The 20,994-nt window shown below is 34.9% G+C and overlaps 1 protein-coding gene and 1 non-coding gene across 2 annotated transcripts in view; both read right to left on the bottom strand.

Annotated features, from left to right (window-relative positions):
* Lsamp (limbic system associated membrane protein) overlaps positions 1–20,994 on the bottom strand; it is a 592,547-nt gene that overhangs the window by 65,880 nt on the left and 505,673 nt on the right. The window lies entirely within an intron of this gene.
* On the bottom strand, positions 12,338–12,417 carry Trnas-uga (transfer RNA serine (anticodon UGA)). Its single transcript has one exon. It is a non-coding gene; the product is annotated as a tRNA-Ser (tRNA).

Raw genomic sequence — 20,994 nt, 5'->3', positions numbered from 1 at the left:
TTTATCTGCCCCTCTTCCATCCCATTTTTTTTTTTCTTTTAACTCCATTAGGATCATAAGTGTGTGAGCGAAAACATACTGGGATTCTATAACACCAGATAAGTCCCTGAGTTAGGATTCGGAGGAGAAATGGATCCTTCCCTACCATCAGGAGAGCGATTTTAATGAATCTTTTCATATACATATTCCTCCTGAGAACTGTCCGCACTCTCCCCTCCCCAACTCACCCTTCCAATCTGGAAGCTCCCCAGCAATAAAGCAGAAGGAGGCAGTCTGAGAAAGGTTAGGCAAACACGACAATATTACTGGAATAAGTAACATATTGCTCATTAAACATTTAAAATCAACAGTTGCTTGCTCGATCTGCCAATATTTTGAGAAATGCCAGTTTTACTGCTAGGTGCCACTTGGCTTGAGCTGCTTAATTCATGATTTGTGAACTGACATCCGGAATAACAAAACCGTATTCCAGTTAGAATTTGCCATCAAGAGGAAAGCTGAAATATCACAACACAAAGCTCCCTGACTGTTTCCTTCTCCTTCCTGACTCCTCTCCTTCCTCCCACCCTCGTGCCTCTGCCTTCATCCAGAAACAAATGGATGTGTTAAAACAGTGAAATGTGTTTGCGAAAGATAAATAGTTTATCTTAAATATACTGTTGTAGTGTCAAACTGAGTCTCAAATACATGTACATATTTTATTCACAGACATAACATTTCAAAATGAGTAGGTTTTTTTTTTCCTTTTTCAAACATTTATACATGAATGCAATGCTTACAAAAAATAAAAACAGAACGACTACGTAGCTCAGATCTTATCAGCATTATGTGCCGATCTCATCAGGAACACGAGCCCAGAGTGTAGTGTTTTGTTCCATAAAAGACATCAGTTCCTGACTGGCGACAGAGAGAAGTCTCTGGATTTTCAACACATCTCTCCCCTTTTCTCCTATTTTAATGTTTCGCTCTATTTTTTGTTTGCTGCCACAAATGTGTGATATTCTGGCTAAGACTTCCAATCATGTGCTTATGCTCCCTCTGTGAACTTCAGCAAAGAAATCTTTTGGTCAGTAGAGGCATTAGTAGCTATGTGTCAGGTGCTCTTCCATTTGGAACTGCAAAAATAAAGAAAATGTGGTTCTCATCCTTCCATCCTTAAGCATATGGAAAGCTACTGGAGAGATAGCAAAGCAAACAAATAAATGATGGTTTGCAGTAATATGCACTGTAATGGGTGTTTTGATCTTCTACCACAACTCAGGATTTTAAACTCAACAGAAAAGAATGTGTGCCATCAGGCCAATGTGCTTGGTCTCCCTGAGCTGTAGCGACAGAATATTTCTGTCGCATGTATGAGGTATGAGAATGCCAATGATGGCATGCTAAAATGAAGATTCTCAGCATCCACAGGGTCGTGGAAAGATAATCAAGACTTAGAAGGGTAATCTCATAGAGAAGTGAGACTCAAAAGACTGTCCTCAGAACAATAATGTTGCCAGCATGAAGCAGCCTGGATAGAAGTGGAGCAAAGAAAAGGAGATGCAAGATATTTTGTATCAAACTAATATCTTTGTTCATGGGATATAACATTGTAAAACAAAGCACATTGATGAAACGCTTTTGTTCTGGTTATAAAAAGTAATAAATGAGGGAGGAACAAAGAATGCATCCACCTTAGACATTAGGAATTGATGAAAGATTTACTTGAGATTTTGAAAACAGGTTGTTCTAATAAAATCAATAACAATGTGTACCAATTTCAGAAGTGAGAATGACTTGGGAAGGGATCTACATGTGGGGCGGCTACAAAAGATTTGGTGAATCCAATTCATTTTTGATGAAGTACAGGGTCAACATGAGTTGTCAAAACCTGCTTCTAAGTGTTGGCATTTGCACCATCTGCAAGTTGAATGTTTCTCCAACTCTGCAGTATCCACGTCTCAAAATTTTGATGAAAGTTACATGACAGCAAATTTATGATAGGCTCTACATAATCACTTTCATGCTTTTGGGGCTGCAAGTTCATTCAAGTTTGTGTCATTATTACCATTCTTGGGCTCACAGAGGACAAATTTTATGATCCAAGAAGTACAAGTCCAGCCAAGCAAGTAAATGGGTTCAGATTTATTGTGAAGATACACTAATCTACCCTTTTCTGTTGCCCAAGACACAGATCTACAAATGTGTGTCTTTAACAAAATTAATGGAAATTGTCAATTTCAAATTACTCAAGCCATTGCATACTTGAAATATCATAAATACACAAGTGAAACTCAAAGCTATAGCTCAAAATTTATATTGTTAACTAATTTTAAATCCCTCTTTTATCACTGAAGCATCTATTACTTACTATCAGATGGGAAAACTAACAATCTGGGTCTTATATGTTTATTCAGAGCTTGTACACACCATTATATTGTTAATCATAAATGAAAAGCTGACATAAGGATGTAGGAAGTGGAAATGTAGTCATTCACTCACCCATTCCACTAACATATCATCAGTGCCTATAATATGCTCCACTAAGCATGGGCTCTACAAATGGAGGGCAGTGTTCCTGCCCTTCAGGGGACCACATTTGAGTGACAATTTTGAGACTACACAGCAATCCCTGAACAATTGAAAATTGGCTGATTGGTTAAGCCAATGTGCAGATGAGAAAAAAATGGCATCTTATTAAGAAAGAAAATAACTTTTCAAAAAAGTAAAATTATAAATCATGAAATAAACACTTATTACCACAGATATAGGCTTTCTTTTCTGATTTTTCATTAAGAGTTTTTATGGCAATCCATTTATTATGATCAAAATCCTGTATTTGACTTAAAAATGTTAACATAAAACATTAAGCATGGTGCCTATGAAATGCATTCATTTCACATTTTAAAAATGCTCTCATTGGAACCAAGAGCCACCAAAGAAGCACATAAATAAAAATAACTAAAAGTTCTGACAAATTTGAAAATTGTTACTACCCAAGGGAAAAACTCTAATACTCCAGTCAATAAAAACTGGGAGAGGTGCATGCATGGACACCAGTGATTACTCTGGTAACCATTTTTGTGTCACTCATCTGTAGACAGCTCCACTGACCCAGAGGGAACAATGTCTTAAGCCTGTCTAACAAAACTCTCCCCTGGAAGTGTGAAACCTGAATGGAGACTCTCAAAGAATGAGATGAGTTTCAGTAATGGCATCATGCCCTATAGAAAATCCCTACGCAACTCCTGCTGAAGACTTCTGCCTTACCGAGGACACATTATTCAGTTTTTCCTTTTAATCTGTGACCTGTCCTGCAAATTCCCAATACACTTTCTATTTCTTATCTTAGGTAACTTGGTTTCTGTCGCTTACAACCAAGAGACATTAACAGAAATAAATGTTTGACAACTAACTTTCCCTCCTGAAATGCTCTTGAGAACAGCTTTTATTTCTCAAGATCTATTTATAGCCTCTTTTTTGATAAAAATTACACCAAAAATTGTGTTTAATTACCAAAACTTCTATATCATTGGGAAAATCTAAGGTCAGAATTATTAATGAAATATATTTAATCACTTACTAGCTATTATGGGATGGATCTGAAATGTTCCTCCAAAGCTCATGTGTTGGAAGCATGGTCCTCAATGCAGAGAATGGACTTTTAGGTAATGATTAGATCTTGAGGGTTTTGACCTCATAGATGGATGGACTACTGGGAGGTGGGAACTTGTTGGTGGAAGTATGACATAGGAGCCTGCCTTGGAAGAGTTTATGTTCTCCTTGGCCCCTTCCCTTCTTTTTTTCTCCGCTTTCTGGCCACCACAAGGTGAGCAGCCTTCCTCTACCATTCCCTTGTGCCCTGATGTTTTGCCTCACCTTAGGCTCAAAGAAGTGAAGCCAGCTGACCATAGACTGAAAAACTCAGAAATCACAAGCCAAAAAAATTTTCTTTCTCTTAAGTAGTTCTTTTTAGGTATTTTGGTCAAAATGACCCAAAGATGATGAATACACTGTCAAATGGAGAATGTTTTTAATGAGTTGAAAATTGGATCAAATGATCATTGTTGTATTAAAGCCTAAAATTTGAAGTCACTTTATTAAAATGTTGATAATGCTTCATGTAACATTTCCAGTGAGATTCTATCACCATTACACCCATGTTATTTTTTTTTAAATTGGTTGTTCAAAACATTACAAAGCTCATGATATATCATCTTTCATACATTTGACTCAATTGGGTTATGAACTCCATGTTATTTTTTTTTTAAATTTATTTTTGTGTGTGGTTATGTATGGACAGAATGCCTTTATTTAACTTTTTTTTTTTTTTTTAGGTGGTGCTGAGGATTGAACCCAGTGCCTCACACATGCTAGGCAAGTGCTCGCCACTGAACCAAAAGCCCCAGCCCCCTCACACCCATGTTATTAGTGTTGTATTTGAACTATTGACATTTTAATAGTTTCCCCACTTGTATTCATAAATGCTGCTGCTACAACAGCTGTATGCCTGTGTTCACTTAAAGAATTATGCTTGTAGCCATTGTTGTTTGACAAACTGTAAATTCTTGAAAAGTTCCCCAGCATCAGTAAATAAAATTGTTACTCCTGTGCCTTCTTCCATTGCAGACCTAAGACCTACTTCAGTGTCTTCTTTCATTGAAGAATGGGTCTGTTTGGAAAAAGCAATCCATGTTTGGATTTACTTGGGTGTTACTTGTCTACCTTATATTTTTAATATTCCTTTTGCCAATGATTGTGAGCCATTCTGCATTGTTTTGGGCAGGCCTTGATTTAATGTGCATTGCTATCATTTATTTTATCTAGTTTGTTAATGGTCTCAACCTATCCATCTGTCTATGAATCTGTTGAAATATCTTGCTTTTATTCTGTCAATAGAGCTAAGCACAAATATCCTTTGCTGAGCCTTGACTGGTTGTGTTCTTCGGCTTGGTAGTTGTTGATATTCACTTATAACTTAAATGTGGGTTCCAAAATAACACTGCTTCAGCCAGATGGGACGTGCGGAGCATGCTGAATAAAATTTATTGCCATAAAAAAGTAGAAAATATTGGTCCTCCTATAAAATGTGAGATTTGATTGTATCACATGCATCCCTACATTCACCTAACAAACATGTATTTCTTACCACAGTGGATGGCACAGTCAAAATTTCCTTTCCAGAAGGTGCCCTTGTCTTTCAGCTATTTGAGAACTATGGTTAGCTGGTTGGATTTGAAGCTTCTTCTGTTGGGGGATGGAATCCAAGATGTGTAGAAATTCCTGGCTGGTTACAATTTCTTTGTTCCCAATTGATTAATGATTGACAGATTCCAGGTTTTAAAAGCTCAGTCTATTTGGTTTTTCTGACGGTGGGACAACTCTGCAGTCATGCCACAATCCAGAGTCTTAACATGTACCAGGGTAAGTTAAGAGTTTTCCTAAGGCAATATCTTTTTTGGGTCTTTCTCCTTTCCTATCCTACTTTCCCACTTACAGAATTTTCTTAAGCAATACTCCTCAATAAATTGTGTATGCCTAAATCCTCATCTCAGGTTTTGTGAACTAAGGAATATAACCAATGATAATTATCTATTTTATGCTGGGTACTAGACAAAGGCTAAAAATTTGAATAAAACATTTTCCTTTTCCCCAATGACTCAATGTTTTCGCCTTTGTGGATTTATCCAAATGGATTCTGATACAATAGTTGCTGAATAATAAATGATTTGCTTAATTCACAATTTCCGATTTCTCTGAATCCATACATTGTTACATTTGATACACTTATTTTTATTCAAAAGGCTGTTATATAATAGAGTTTCTGTAAATAGAGTCATATTTGAAATGGCATAAGGGAGATGCTATTAAAAGCACTATTTTAATACTTTTGTAAACAGAATAATTAACAACTAAAATTATCAATTTTGAAATATGAATTTTCATAAACCTCACTACTATAAAGAAGATGCTGCTTTACTTGGTACTGTATTGATATCAAAGAAATTTACAGGAACCTTCTCTCCCTTGCCTTCCCCCATTCTTATTTTTGGACTTTCATCCTATTTTTATAGTTATAACATTTTGACCTCATCCTGCTGAGTTTACTTCATGCTGATCAAATTCAGCTCTTTTCACTTGTTTCTTTATGCTGGATGTGAGGGTGGATTGCTACAAGGAAGAGTTTATATATGCAAATATGTGTGTGTGTATTATATTTAATTCCATAAATCATTCCATCTATTTTCACCAGAATGAGTAGGCAACTAGCAGGGGATTCAGAATATCTTGATGGAATGGAGATTTTTTTTATCAGTCTTTATTTGATTGGAACAGATTTGAGTTAAAAAAGAAACAAATTATTAAAAGAGAAGAAGAGCATGAAGGTAAGGACGTGAAAGGATATGTACAAAGGCAAATAGAAGAAAAAGTAATGGGGAACAGAGAGTGGGAACCAATATAATACACAAGAGGAGCCTTCTCACTGTCCAGTGTAACTGCTTTACTAAAAGTTTGCCCTTTGCTTGGGATGGTCTTCAGGGAGGTTGAAACCATAGCCCTGGTGGGCATGTACTTTGTTGAACTAGGGATAGGAAATATTCAACATTCAGGCTGAATAGGTGGATTCTCCATGGGCTTGAGGTCCTGGGTATGGTAGTGGGCCTACAGTTTATATGGTATAGATAAAGTCTACAGATAGAGTATATATGAAAACAGGTTCAAGGAGTAGCTGACTGGGTTTCCAAGCAAGCACTGAAACTCCCTCTGGGGTTGCAGAAATCTGAATCTGAATCTAGTATGCCATAGTAACCCTGACTGTCTTCCATTAATGTACTAGTATAGTGTCAATGGTAGGGTATTATAATGTAGAATTTTTTTTTTTAAAGAATAGTACAAAAGAAGGATGAGTCAGGGCTGACTCACGTGTTCAAAGGTATTTTAAAACCTCAGGTGATGCCATGAAAGATGAAAGAATTGAATAAACAGAATGAAAAAATGGGACACATGACATTAATAAGTCCAAATCTGAGAGATTCAGATAATTTCTTAAATTTTGCTTTAATAAAATAAGATTACTCTGTATGATTGTGATATAATTAAAATTCTACAAAAACAGTTCTGAATAACAGAGAATGGAATAATTGGAAAATTGACTTAATGGTTGGGTGTCAGAGTGATTAAATTTGATTTTTGCAAAGGTATGGAAAAAAGAGAGAGCTCTATGTATATCTAAAAGATGTAGTAATAATGGGTGAATGGAACTAATCTTCATAATAGGTAAAGAGAATGATTTTGGAGGCTGACATAAGCAGTTTTTAAAAGGAACAGATGTTCTTAGAGAACAATCATAAACATCAAGATGACAGATAAGCAATATTATCTTGAGAAGAACAAATGGTGGACATCATTTCCGATAGTTTTATAGTGGATGAAATCATAAGCAAGTAATAAAGACCACTGTTACAGTTGAGTTTCAATTAATATAAAATAGATGTTAAAATTCTAATTCAATTCTAATTTAATCTGAAATTAATACTATTGATTTGGCAATTAGTGAAGACTGATCATTAATGATTGGAGATCTACTCTTGGCAAACTCTTAGTGAGGCTATTAAAAGGTTCATCACTGTATGGAAGCTGACTATGGAGAGGTTGCAGATGGCCCTAGATTTAAAGATATTGCAAATGTCAGTGAACTGCAAATAATGTAAGGATTGCTAACACATTTACAAATGTGAGCAGAAAACAACTAAAATAAGATTGAGCTTGGAAAAGATACATGCTTTAGCATAGGATAAAACAATCTAACAGACACTCATATTCACTAAGAAGATGAGCCTAGAGATAAACAACACTGAAAAAAGAATAAGCATGAATGATGATAAGAAACACAAATATATTCTGCATACAGCAAATGTAAACAAAAGATCTGCTGTTTTAGATGTTGACTGTAAGGAAGCACTCTGTAAAGGTCAGGCAAATAGATTTTAAAAAAGAAATGTTATTTTACAGCATATGCAAAATACTAAGTAAGGCATTCACAGAAGAAACTATATTAAACATGTAAAATTTAATTAAATATATTTACTATCCAAATATAAAAATTGAGTAGATTCAAAAAAGAGAAGAGCAAAAACTAATGAATAGGAGAAGCTATAAGAATGTTGCAACTTCATTTAACGAGTACTTAAATTTAACATCTTCAGTGTACAAAGCAATGTGGTTGATATTCTAAGGGAAGTAGAAAAACAGATTTGCATTTGTCCATTACTGTCTTTCAGTGTTTTATTCTTCTTTGGGAGAGAGACTTACAAACAACAGATTCTGCCTTGTGTTCAAGAATTTTGAGAATAGCAAATGTGGTGATTTTCAAAAGGACAGTGAAGTAAGTAGAGATCAAAGATTCATTATGATTATGAAATTTTTTTAAGTGCTTGGGAGACATGATCTCAATTCCTTTCAGTATATTACAATTCCATGGTTTTCAATTCTAAAGAAAAACTAGAATACTAGAGGAGAAGCTATGTCATATTGACTGAGGTCATATTGACTAAGAAAAGTATTTTACAAGATAGATTAAAGGAGGTAGGTTTAATATTAACTCTTGGCTTGGGCAGCTTGTCTGAATCCAAGCTGGACTCATGCATGCTATGACCAACAGAGGTCGATTGGAAAGAAGAACATATTTTTAGGTGGATAACTCTCTACAGTATAATTAAAAGTATTTTCTTATCTGATTTAGATACTTTGTTTAACCAAACAGGATATTAGAAACAACTTAGAAAAGCAAGGCTTGAGTTACAGCCAAAACTTAATACTGCTGCTAGGGTCTGAAACAGTGATTCCCATTGTGCTGGAGGGTCTGAAGACCTAGCTGCTCTATAATCTCAACATGAGATGAGCATGTAAAGTGTTTTTTTTTTTTTTTTAACTCTCCAGTGCTGGGGATTGAAACCAGGACCTTGGGCATGCTAGGCAAATACTTTAACACCAGCTGTAGCATGTAAGTTCTTATAGCACTTGATGAAGAGCTATTTTGGAATTTCCATCTGCAACAGGGCTTTGTCCAGATTTTACTTTAATGGAAAATTAATTTTGCTAAGTCTTTGACAGAGACTTCTTCTTTGAGAGCACAGATTCTTCTGTGATTTAGAGAATCAGGAGTTCTAATACCTAAGGGCAATGAAAGATTCCCAGCTCAAGAAGAGAGACAATTTGCCCTTCCACTGCACTTTTGTTCTAATTGAGTTCTCAAAAGTTTGGATGATGCCCACCCATATAGGTGAGAACAGATGTTCTTTACTCAGTCTACTGATTTAGATGCTATTTTCTTCTCCAAATACACACACATAAAGAAATTAATAATGTTTATTAGTTTATTAGTTATCTTGGCATTGTTAATCCAGTCAAACTTACATATAAAATTAACCATCATACCAGGTAAGTATGCTTACTCAAACATTCCTTCTCAATTTTTATGTTCATCTCAGTGTGGTTCATTTCAGTTTACCAGTTAGCCCTGGATCAGTCTATGGGCCACACTTTTGAGTAGCAGTGACATAAGGGACAACACACAACATTAGAAATTAGAACAGTTAAAATGTTTACAGAGGAAGAAGATGACACGCCAAGTCAGTAAAGGTCCCAAATTCAACTCTAAAGTCTTCATTGTTTCCTTTGATTTGAAATTTTGTTAGCATTTTTATTGCTGGATTTTGCCTAAACAAAATTGTTAATACTACTTTCAGTTCTGACCTTTTGTTCCTTTAGCTAACCTGGTCCCAATCCTTTTTTTCAGAGGTTATCAGAAACAGAGGGGGATGATGGAGCTTCTAGTATAGACTAAAGCCACATTACTACAAACCCATTTCACTTGTGATTCAAGAAGAAAGGGAGCAGTTGCTTCTAAGGATGGAATGTTTGAAGATTAAGAATGCATCATCATTCCTTCTATATTTTGGAAATCAGAAACCACCTTTAGATATTACTATCAAATATTTCTGTTCTAATGGTTGAATGTTTCATTGCTATCTTATGAAAATAAAGTTTAGCAATAATGTTCCCTTGGATAAATATGCTTAGCTTTAATTATTTTTTAAAACCATTCTCCTGTGACAGAGGTCAAATGCAAAATGCCATATCAGCATCAGTAAAAACTAACATGTAAGGCATTTTACATATTTTGATATTAGAACAACAAGTGTTCTTTGACCCCTTCTTGACCTTAAAACATGGTACAAAGGAACGGTCTACAGAAACTGGCATGGCCTCCATAAAAGACCCATTTTTTTTTCAATCAAGATGTTAGCAGATTCAATTAGTTTTAAGACACTCTTGATATTTTCTAATATTAAATGTGTAGACTACAATGGGATGGATTATGACTTTAGGGATGAATACACAAGAGATACTCCTATCTTTTCTATGATGTATATTGTTTGTATAATTTTATACATCTACATATTTTTTCAAATATCAGGGCCTGTAAGAAAAACTTGTAATTTTTACCTTGGAAGATAAAATCAAAGTAAAGATAGAATTTATTCTAATAAATAGCAACAAACAAAATTCTATACATATTAAAACCACTTCACAGTACTTGATAAAATGAATGCAATGCTTTAACGAGTGTCTGCCATTTAGTAATTTTATTCAACTCAGATGTTGCTCTTTGGTTTTGAATTAAGTAGAACAACTATATTAAATGAATGAATGTTGGAAGGTAAATATTTTAGATACGTTTAACCCATTGTCCAAGTTGCAGTCAATTTTGAGAAATAGGGATAGGATATGGGTTAAATATTTTCTGAAATTTTTTTATTTTTTACAGAAAATAGGGTTTTAATGAATTATCAAGTCATCAAGCATTTGGTATTCTTACACAGCAACAATATTTTAAATGACATCATGGGTGGATAGGAAATAGGAATTTATAGCAGGTGATCTAGGGGAGACAAGTGAATTACATATTCTGCTTTACAAGTCACAGATCTACTTTACCTGGTTACAGTGATCATAATTATGCCTGGAAGCCACAGAGTAAAGCATGCATTGCTATTTCTAAAGTAATAAGTGCTTTATGAGTGTATTTTCCTCACTGAATCTAAAATATTAACCTATTTAATGAGGAGTAATGGCAACCATAGTCTCCATATCTCAAGGTTCTTCACATTGCAAAGGCGAAAGAACTGAAGTCTCGATGCCCCATGGATCAGAATTTTTATATTACTCTTTGTTCTTATAGCTGTAATCATTAAAATCTAAAGGTTTGTGGTAAAATAAGGGATGGAGGGTTTTAGTCATTTTTTGTTGTTGTTGCTGTTGTTGTTTCTGAGACCCAAAGACCTAACAAGAACAATTAGAGGAAGAAAAGTTTATTTTGGGGCTCATGGTTTCAGAAGTCTTAGTCCATAGGCTGCCAACTCCATTCTTTGGGACCTGAGGCAAGTCAGAATATCATGGTGGAAGAGTATTGCAGAAGAAAGTGGCTTCAGACATGGCCACCATGAAGCAGAGAGACTAATGTCAACACACAAAATATATACCCCAAAGACATGCCCTCAGTGACCCACCTCGTCCAACAACACCCTATCTGCTTTTAGTCACTACTCAAGCTAATCCCATTAGGGGAACAACCAATTCAATGATTGGATTAAGGCTTTTATGACCCAAATCATTTGATTTCTAAACCTCCTTGCATTATGACACACATGAGCTTTGGGGGAATACCTCACATCCAAACCATAACATAGAATGAAATTCTCTTAATCATTACTGAAAATTTTATCTTAGATGAAGGGCCATGCACCAGACGTATGGTTTATAAGTGGATTGTACCAAACCCAAAGAAAATTATATCAGACTGGATACTAGGATGGTATCTACTTGGTGATTCCTGGACTAAAGAAATTCTATACTTCTTTGTTTTGACTGCAAAGTGTAAATATGAAATATATAAGTCAGTCTAAGATCTAATAACAAGCACCAAATACATAGTGAATGTTGGTTTTCTCTGTAATGAAACTATATTTGTATGGTATTTTGGCTCACTCGACTGAGCTCATTTAATTTGCCAGGAGAAGAACATGCCTTGCTTCTGAAGCCCGGGTTCCAGCATGAATATATGTGAAGTTCAACGAAACCTAAACTGCAGGCTGGTGGCAAGCCCATCTGACCTGCAACCTGCAACACAGTCACATAGCTGAGCCTTGTCTAGGTCAGTCAAGACAAAGTTAGCTGGCAAATCTATGAAGATGAGAGGAAATGCATATTTTTGAAGGGGGTTTGTTACACAACATTATCATGGAAAGAGATGCCAGAAGCAAGTACTGGCTAAGTAGTAGATTTTTTTTTTTTTTGAGTTGGTGCTGGGGTTTGAACCCAGGACCTTGTGCATTCAAGGCAAGCACTCTACCAACTGAGCTATGTCCCCAGCCCAATAGTAGATATTTTTAAGGAAAAAAAATAATCTAGTTATGTAATTGGATTTAGGTCAGGCATTGACAAGTAAGAAAGATTTGTCCTTATAAATGCTCACTCAAAAATCGTATGCATATACATGTAAATGTAGATGTGTGTGTAGCTATTTATTTACACAATTTTGTTGATTAGGAAAGCTGCATAAAAATCATTATTTCATTTTCTTGTCATAAGCCATGCAATACTATGGCAAGGTTTAAAGAAGTAAAACTTCTGAAGTACTAATTAATTATCTTGTCATTGACATAAATATAGTAAGAGCTCCTTGTATTAATACATTTGTGATTATCTTCCTATCACCACCCTCAGCTTTTTCTGCTGTTTGTAGTCCCATCTGTTCCAAAACCCAGATTTCATTTAGAAAGTACTCAATTACTTCTTTCACACTTTGCTATTCTACAATGCATCTAACCTCAATCATGCTCAGTGTCTTTACCATAAATCATCCCTCCTGTTATTCAGAGTTGCAAGTATCCCCATTTTTCTCTCTAAAATAAACATCTTCCCAACACATTTGAAAACAAAGATGGGGAATATACATAAACTGACCCTAATCCAATCCAACATATGGTCCATGATTTCTGAGAGAACTAGACTTTCACAATTACTGCTGGATCTCTTGAAATTTCTAACCCTTCTTTTTGGAGTTTTGAAAAATCCACATAAAGAATGCTTAGTTTGAACGAATCCAACCTATTCCTATCTATCTCTTCACACCTCTTTTCCCCCTGTTCTGCCCTGATCTCAGAATGGAGGTATGGTAATGTAGAAAAGAAGAAAGTCAACTATGTGGCAAAATTGGATGGGTGCGATTATTTAGAATGAAATCCTGTCTATTCTAAGTCTGTGGCTAGGAAAAAAAAAAGTGAGCTCTGAGGAAAGACACTCCATACTGATCCTTTGATCTCTAAAGATTTTAGTCCCTTTTAAGGTAAGTCTCTGTCTTACACCAAACAGAGGACAGACAGGAAGAAAAAGAAAGGCAATAGGGCAGCAGTATGACTCATTTATACCCTTTGCCGAGACAGCTGGCTCCTCTGAATAATCTCATTTCCCCTGAAGCACTCCCACCCTATGCCGGCTGGGTAGGAATTTATTTAGGATTTTCCCATCCACTCTGGATACAGCCAACTGAAACTGAAGGACTGAACCTGAGGATGGCCAAGTCTTCTTGTGTCGAAAACCCTCAGTGCAGTTACCTAATATTCTACTTGAAGACCATGTTACTTGTTTGAAAATACATGTAAAATTGGAGGTTGAATATCTGTGTAATATCAATACATTTAATGCTGGCTATTGTGTTGGTGAATTTTCTCAGTCCTATGCACTGCTAGGGATGTGTGTATTCACACCTGTGTATAGGGGTTACTAAAGATGAAACTTAGACTCTGAGGCCCAAACTAGAGTTATATTTACATAATCTCAGAGACTTAAGAAGGTATCAAACTATAAAATCTGTGAGTAGATCCAAATCCAGGCAAAGATGATATTTCTAAATGAAAAAAATCACTAAATTAAATCTCAGAAGGTTTTCAGTTTTGGCCCTCAAATAAACACAGCCTTGGAGTGTCAATGAAATGGCCTTAGAGAGTGAAATTTAGTACAAATGGCAATGACCTCAGAGATTAATATTCTATAATGACACATGAAAATCTTACAAGAATAATTTACTTCCTTACTAAATATGAACTCTCTAAATATGAACAACATGGCACTAGTAATTCGTTTAAAGCATCCCTACCAAGCTATTGTCTAAGACATAGTTCTAAAAATTGAATAGTATGAAAGAAATTCTGTCCATGCTTCCATCAACTACTAACAAAATGTGAAAAACACACCAATCATATGAAGAACATCTTATATTACATTTAAATATAGCTGCAGCGGAAAGGATAATTGTAGGTACTCCTTGGGAACTGGCAGGAATATACTCTTTTGCAACTCTTCCATTTGTTATTGTTTGCAGACACAGTGCATACCTAACATTTGTTTTATGGAAACAAATAAAAAACTCAATAAACAATATATCCCTTCATCCTCCACAGCAATAAACTTCCATTTTAATGAGATTTCTATTCAATACTGCAATTCTGATTTCTCTTCAAGTTGACTAAAATAAGTTTTTACCTTAATTCTTAAATCTCAAAAGCATTTGTAACTCTACATACAGATTCAATACAGAAAATGTTAATGTGTTTTCTCTAGGACATTTCATGAACTATTTCTTCAATGTATATAGAGGATATCAGGACATCAACCAACTAAAATAGTCAATGACCTAACAGATTAACAGTTATATAACTCTATTTGGTAATGCAAAAAGAATGCCTAACTTCCCTACTATATCTAAACTTTCTACAAAACAACATCATCCTGGTAGTTCAGGTTGGGCATCTCTTTCATAATACATTAGTAGTTTGGGATGAAGATATTTCTTACTTTTCTAGTCAAGAATAAGATGTTCTCAAAGTGAGTGGAATGATTAATAATAGAATATTAATGCCAGTCCCCAAATTGGAAAGGGGAATGTCTACTCTTTTTTTCCCTCTGAATTTCCAAAGCACATCTTTTCCTATTCTTTCCTGCTTCAATTTTCACACTTCTCCCTTTTCTTTTTCCCAGAAAATAACACCAAACAAATGACAATGAAACCTCAGTAAAAGAGAGACACGGTTAACCTTTCTGTACTCACATGTGAGTGACTGATAAAACTTACATTATGTCATTCTTGAAGGGCTTCTATATGAAAAGCAATTCATACACCCAAGGCAGGATTACCTAGTGGTGAAAACCTGAGCAGCCTCAGGCTTAATTTAAAATGAAGACTTTGCAAACTAGTTCTCTGAATTGCAAAGATCTGACAGGAATTAGTTCCAGGCTTATAAAGATAGGAAGCATCACAGACCTTAGGGAACTCACCCAGTTTGGCCCTCACCAGAAGCAGCCCAGTACAGTATGCTATAAAGGTATCATTGTTTTCCATGTAGCCCTAGAAAATGTGAAAATTTCCCTTGCTCTTTTCTATGTGAAAAGAATTTATGGAAGGCTTAGGTAGCAAGAAAGCAGACATTTTGAATGGGGAATATTTCCTTTAAGACAAAAATTATACAATAGCTGTGTCTTCTATCTACTTTGCTCTTCCAACCCTCTTACCCCAAATGGTACTTCTGGTATGAATGGAAGGAAGATTGGGATGACCAGAGGCAGATTTCCTAGGTATCCAATTGTCACATTTTGATGGCATGATTTTAATCTTCCTCCTCCTTTTTATCAATGCTTGTTGCTACAGAATTTTGTAGCCCAATCCCACTTTTCACTTTGGAATTACCCATATGGTTTTCCATGACAATCAAGAAATTAGTAAATGTGAAGAATAGAAGGTCAGTGGGTTTAGACAAAGGGGAATGAAGGGAAGGGAGGAAGGATAGGAATAGGAAAGACAGTGGAATGAATCAGACATAATTTTCCTACGTTCATATATGAATATACCACCAGTGAAACTCCACATCACGTACAATCACAAGAATAGAATCCTAATTAGAATGTTATGCACCATGTATATGTAATATGTCAAAATATACTCTACTGTCACATATATCTAAAAAAAAAATAATAAAATACCAAAAAGTTACATGTTCAAATCACAGCATTTTATGATAGTTCTTATTTTTCCTTTTATTTACTGAGTCATTCTAAAAATAATTATTCTAGAATCATCTAATGGAGGTTCCCACTCCCTCAGAGATTTTGGTGATATGTTGGATGATTGAACAGTTTTTGATGGTCAGTTGCAAAAAAAGAAAAAAGAAAAAGAAATTGGTAAATGTGATGCAACTGAGATTTAAAATGGTTTTGCACATTGGAGCTTGTTCTGTTCATGCTCCCAGTTCCTGCCAAGAGAAGAGACAAACCTTGGACTGGCTTCATGGAAGAACTTGAAAAGATCTGAAGCATGCCAAATCCTCCTGGTAAAAGTTTCCTTAGATCAGTTGACCTCCCCCAACATCCAAGTGATCTTAGATAAAATTAGCAGAACTACTTGGTCAACCACATTTGACACAGAACAAAATATGCTTAATGTTGAATGTCAAATTAATTTTTGTAATTTTTTTTACCTCAAAGTGACAACATTCAAGCAACAGGTAATGGATAATCTAGTGCTTCAGGACCACTCCCTGACAAGGCCCTTTTGCAAATTCCAGAGGAAGATTTTAGTAATTTGTTCAATTTAGTCATATGATTTTTAAAATTTGCAAAAATCTTGGTATTCTAGTTACAATAGAGTACAACTGTTGCCTCCTTCCAACTGTCTTTTCTTCAATAATACTTCTTCTAGTAGTAGGTGGCATTTTAGTGGCTCCAGTTATTTTGTGAATTGTCCTAAACTATTAGTTGAGTTGGTACTGCATATAGTGAGGTAGAATAGAATTTAATTGAGATTATGATTCATTTCTTGAAAATTATTAGCACCTAGTAGGAATATCCTTTCTTCCCAGGTGTTATTTTGCTTAGCATTGAAGAGACAAAGGTAGTAATATTATATGAACATTATTTTATATCATCCAGCACCAGATTTAAATGAACAGTAAAGGTCAAAGTTGGATATGTACAAAGCCAGAAGTCAATAGAAAATTGTTCCAAACATCAAACATGTAAAAGTTATGCAGATTAGCTCAATAACTTGGGAAAACTATTTGAAAGAATCTGTGTACTTAAGGATCTAGTAATATCAGTTCCAAAAACATAACTCACAGAAGTGGTTTCATTTGTTCACTAAATGACATTCAAAGAATGTTCTTCACAGCATTATTTATAGTAGCCCCAAACTAAAAAACACTCAATATCTATAAATAATAGAAAAAGATTTTTAAATTGAGATGTGTTTGCATACTGAAAAACTACAGCACAGGAATAAACCATATAAACTACATGTATATCACAAACACAAAATTGAGTGAAAGAAGCCAGGCACAAAATGGATTTCTACAGGTATGATTCAGATAGTGATTCCTCCTATGGGAGTGGTAACCAAGAGGCACGGGGGAGACTCTCCAGTTCTTGATCATGATGTCAATTTCATGAATGTGCATTTGTGAGAATGTATTGAGCCACACATAGTCACATTTCAGTATGTATGTGTCTTACAAAGATATCTGAAAAATTATAAACAGAGGATTCCACTGTCACCCAAATGGAAATTCTTTCCTATAGGAAAGAATAGGAGTCTGTCAGAGTACTACAGTCTTCATGTATGATGGTTGTGAAGTTAAACGTGAAATTTCACTCATTTGAGAAATTTTTAAGTTTCTTGTTAACTTTATACAAATTAAGAAAATCAACAAAGATAGTTACTCTTAATTTGCCACTAGAATGGGAATGTTGGCCATAAACAAATTAATGAGTGCTGTCAACTCAAATAGTAGTTAAAAATAATCACTGTGCAAGAAAATTCTCAGTGTTCTTACATCTTAAAGCTCATAAATAAAAGAATGTCAGTAGACATTTCCTTTTCCCTAAGTTGATAACAATTCTAAACATTTGCATGATATTACCAATAAGAGTTGCAAAAATCAAAGGACTTTTAAAATAATCAATATGAAAATACAATTTTTGATTAATAGTAGTAGAGGAAAATTAAATTCTCTTTCATTTCCTCTATAGAAATTATTATAGAGGCATAGTCTTATGAAGAAGCAATCAAAATATATTCAACAAAAGAGTAAGGTTTAAAATATTAATTATATTTTGGACAGTTAATTCATAAAATAATGATCATATTCTCTTGATTTTATGTTTATTCTATAAACCAGTTCTTAAAGTTTATAATTTATTGCAACTTGTATTTTTACTGTAAATAAAAATTGATTTTTATATCTGATTCAATTCTTCTTTTTTAGAAGTCTTGCAAGATGTAAGGTTAGATTGCAGAAAACATAGATGCCCACACAGGGAATGGACATGTGTACTTCACAGCTATGTGTACCAATTATAATGCTGTCTCTTGGTAAGTGGGCTATCATCATATCAAATTCCTTCCAACCTTCTGACTGCTCTCCTATACCAAGACCAGGCCTTTTTTCCCCTCATTTTCTTTGTTTTTGTTTTTTTCCCTCTACTACCTTTCTTTGTTCTTTCTCACTCCTAATTTAGACAATCCTGTATAAGATATAATTTAAATTAGGGAAATAAGCATGGATAACTTAGATGCTAAATTCTTCTCCACAAATTTAAACTATTTTTCTTCTAGTCCAATTGAACAAGGTTCTATGTTATACCTACCTTCATCCAGGACTCTTGCCTGGGTCTTGGCTCAAACCAAATATTTCCCCATCACCTACAATTCCTCACCTAGTACCTGGTTCTGCTCCCATTTTATCTATTTCCATGAAGCATCTATGGGCAAAGGAGAGAAGCAGGCAAATGAGGTATTTGCTGACCATTCATGAGCTTGTTTAAGACCTTCAAGGTTTTCTAAATGAAGGAGTAACCTCAAATTGAAATTCTATATGAGTGCAAAAAAAAATGAGTTTATTCTGAGCTCTCTACCTTCATGCTAGAATTCGAGGAGAGAAGAAACACAATTAAGTTAAAAGTAAAGGCCTTCTTTGATAAGCTATTTTATTTAAACTACCTTCTTCTGAGTTAAGACCACTAACTCAGCATTCAGACAACTCACTGTTTGTGAAAAATGAGAAGCATCTGTACATATTTTTTTCCTACGAGGTGCTCAGAAAAAAAAGTCTCAAGTCACTGAAAGGAGGATTAATTTGGTTGTAATGAAACTGACACACAGGAAAAAATTTAAAATCAATCTCATGCTTAAAAGCAGAACAACAGTGCTGGTGCCTCCATATTTTCTCCCTCTTCCCACTGCTAGCTTGTGACCAGTGAACACATAATATGCATATTACCCACAAATCTCTCCTCTATTTAAACTGAAGAAAAGAAATATCATGTTTTTAATCAATCTATTTGCACTTGGTTGTCAAATCTGACAAAGGCACTTTGATTTCCTTTCATTATTCTCAAAACAGCTAAATGCATATGAGCAAAGAAGGAGAATGAAAGGAAGGAAAATTAAGGGTTAATCTACCTTCCTAAATTCAGACAGAAGTAAAAAAGGGAGTACTGTGTTTATTCATGGCCTATAAAAATAATCTGTGCTATGCTTCCTTCCCACTGACAATTGCCAGAATCATCAGGTATAAATACAGGCTTTTGTCCTTTCTCATAGAATCCATTGTTTTTCTGTGATTCTTTATTTTTTTCTGTTTTATTAGCCTAGTTCTTGTCATCAAAGCAGGCCAGTCTCTTGACTGAATTGTGGGGTCTTTGAGGCTTCGTAGAAACATCACTAAGGACATCAGGGGTATAGCATTTTGATATTGTGGGTCAGCACTCTTCTACTGACAGTGGAGAGACCAAATCCTCATCAAGGAACCAGGCCAATGGGTCAGCTGATTATAAGTTTCAGGCAACAAGGGTGCTCATCTGGGAGTGTAGGTCTCTACAGGAAAGCAGAACCCCCATTAGTTCCACAGGTTGGCTGATCATTGGAACTTCCTGAGTATGATTTCTAGAGGGAATGAATAGTGGTACAGAATTCCCAGCTTATCTTGAATTTCATATAAACAACAAAATTTTCAGTGTAAGTTCCCCTTTGGGGGTAGTACATCAAGAGATGATATATTTCTTTTGAATGATTGTACAGAATGTAAAGGAATTATATAACAAGTGTGTGTGTGGGGGGGGGGGGGCTGGGCTGTAGCTCAGTGGTTGAGCACTTGCCTTGAACGCGTGAGGCACTGGGTTCGATCCTCAGCATCACATATAAAAATAAATAAATAAACAAAATAAAGATTTAAAAAAAATATATAACAAGGCGTATGTGTGCTTAATCCATAAAAAATGAGGCAAATTTGTAATTCCCTTCCAGTGTACTTATTCCCGGAAGAATACAAAATATATCCCTAAGACCACATTTATCATTCTGTAAAACCCTCAGTATTTTTTAATTCATTTGTTTTTTTTTTTAATATCTAAAGGGTTACCTCTTTAAACACCAATTTTACATTTGACTTCTTGGAATGGAAATCTTTCTTAAATACCTAGCATATACATTCTAGTCATTTCCAAAGAAAAACTCCTATTAATTCAACTTGTTTCCTTAAAGAACCAGCAGGAGTATTTAGTATTGTATAATACATTGATCTCTTTAAAATTCATTGAATAATATTTTGGGCTCTTTGACTTTTACTTAGTATCTTTACACTGCTATGAGTTTTAAGTTTTTGCATTTAAATTTTTTTCCTTTTTTTCCCCCTGGTCAGGCTGTTAACTATTATTCTTGGCCATTTCTCATTTTTCTAAGATTCTTTACCTCTTTAATTTATTTCATCTTATCTGCTAAAACTTAAAACTAAGTCACCAATGCATTAAATCTAGTTCTTGGGAATGTACAAAACTTTTAAATAAAAGGCCCCATAATAAAGGTCCTAACAGAGTCTTTCTATGAAAAAGTGCATTCGTACCAAA

The sequence above is a fragment of the Marmota flaviventris genome, chromosome 8 (assembly GCF_047511675.1).
Source record: "Marmota flaviventris isolate mMarFla1 chromosome 8, mMarFla1.hap1, whole genome shotgun sequence".
NCBI lineage: Eukaryota > Metazoa > Chordata > Mammalia > Rodentia > Sciuridae > Marmota > Marmota flaviventris.
This window is presented reverse-complemented; position numbering and strand designations above follow the sequence as displayed.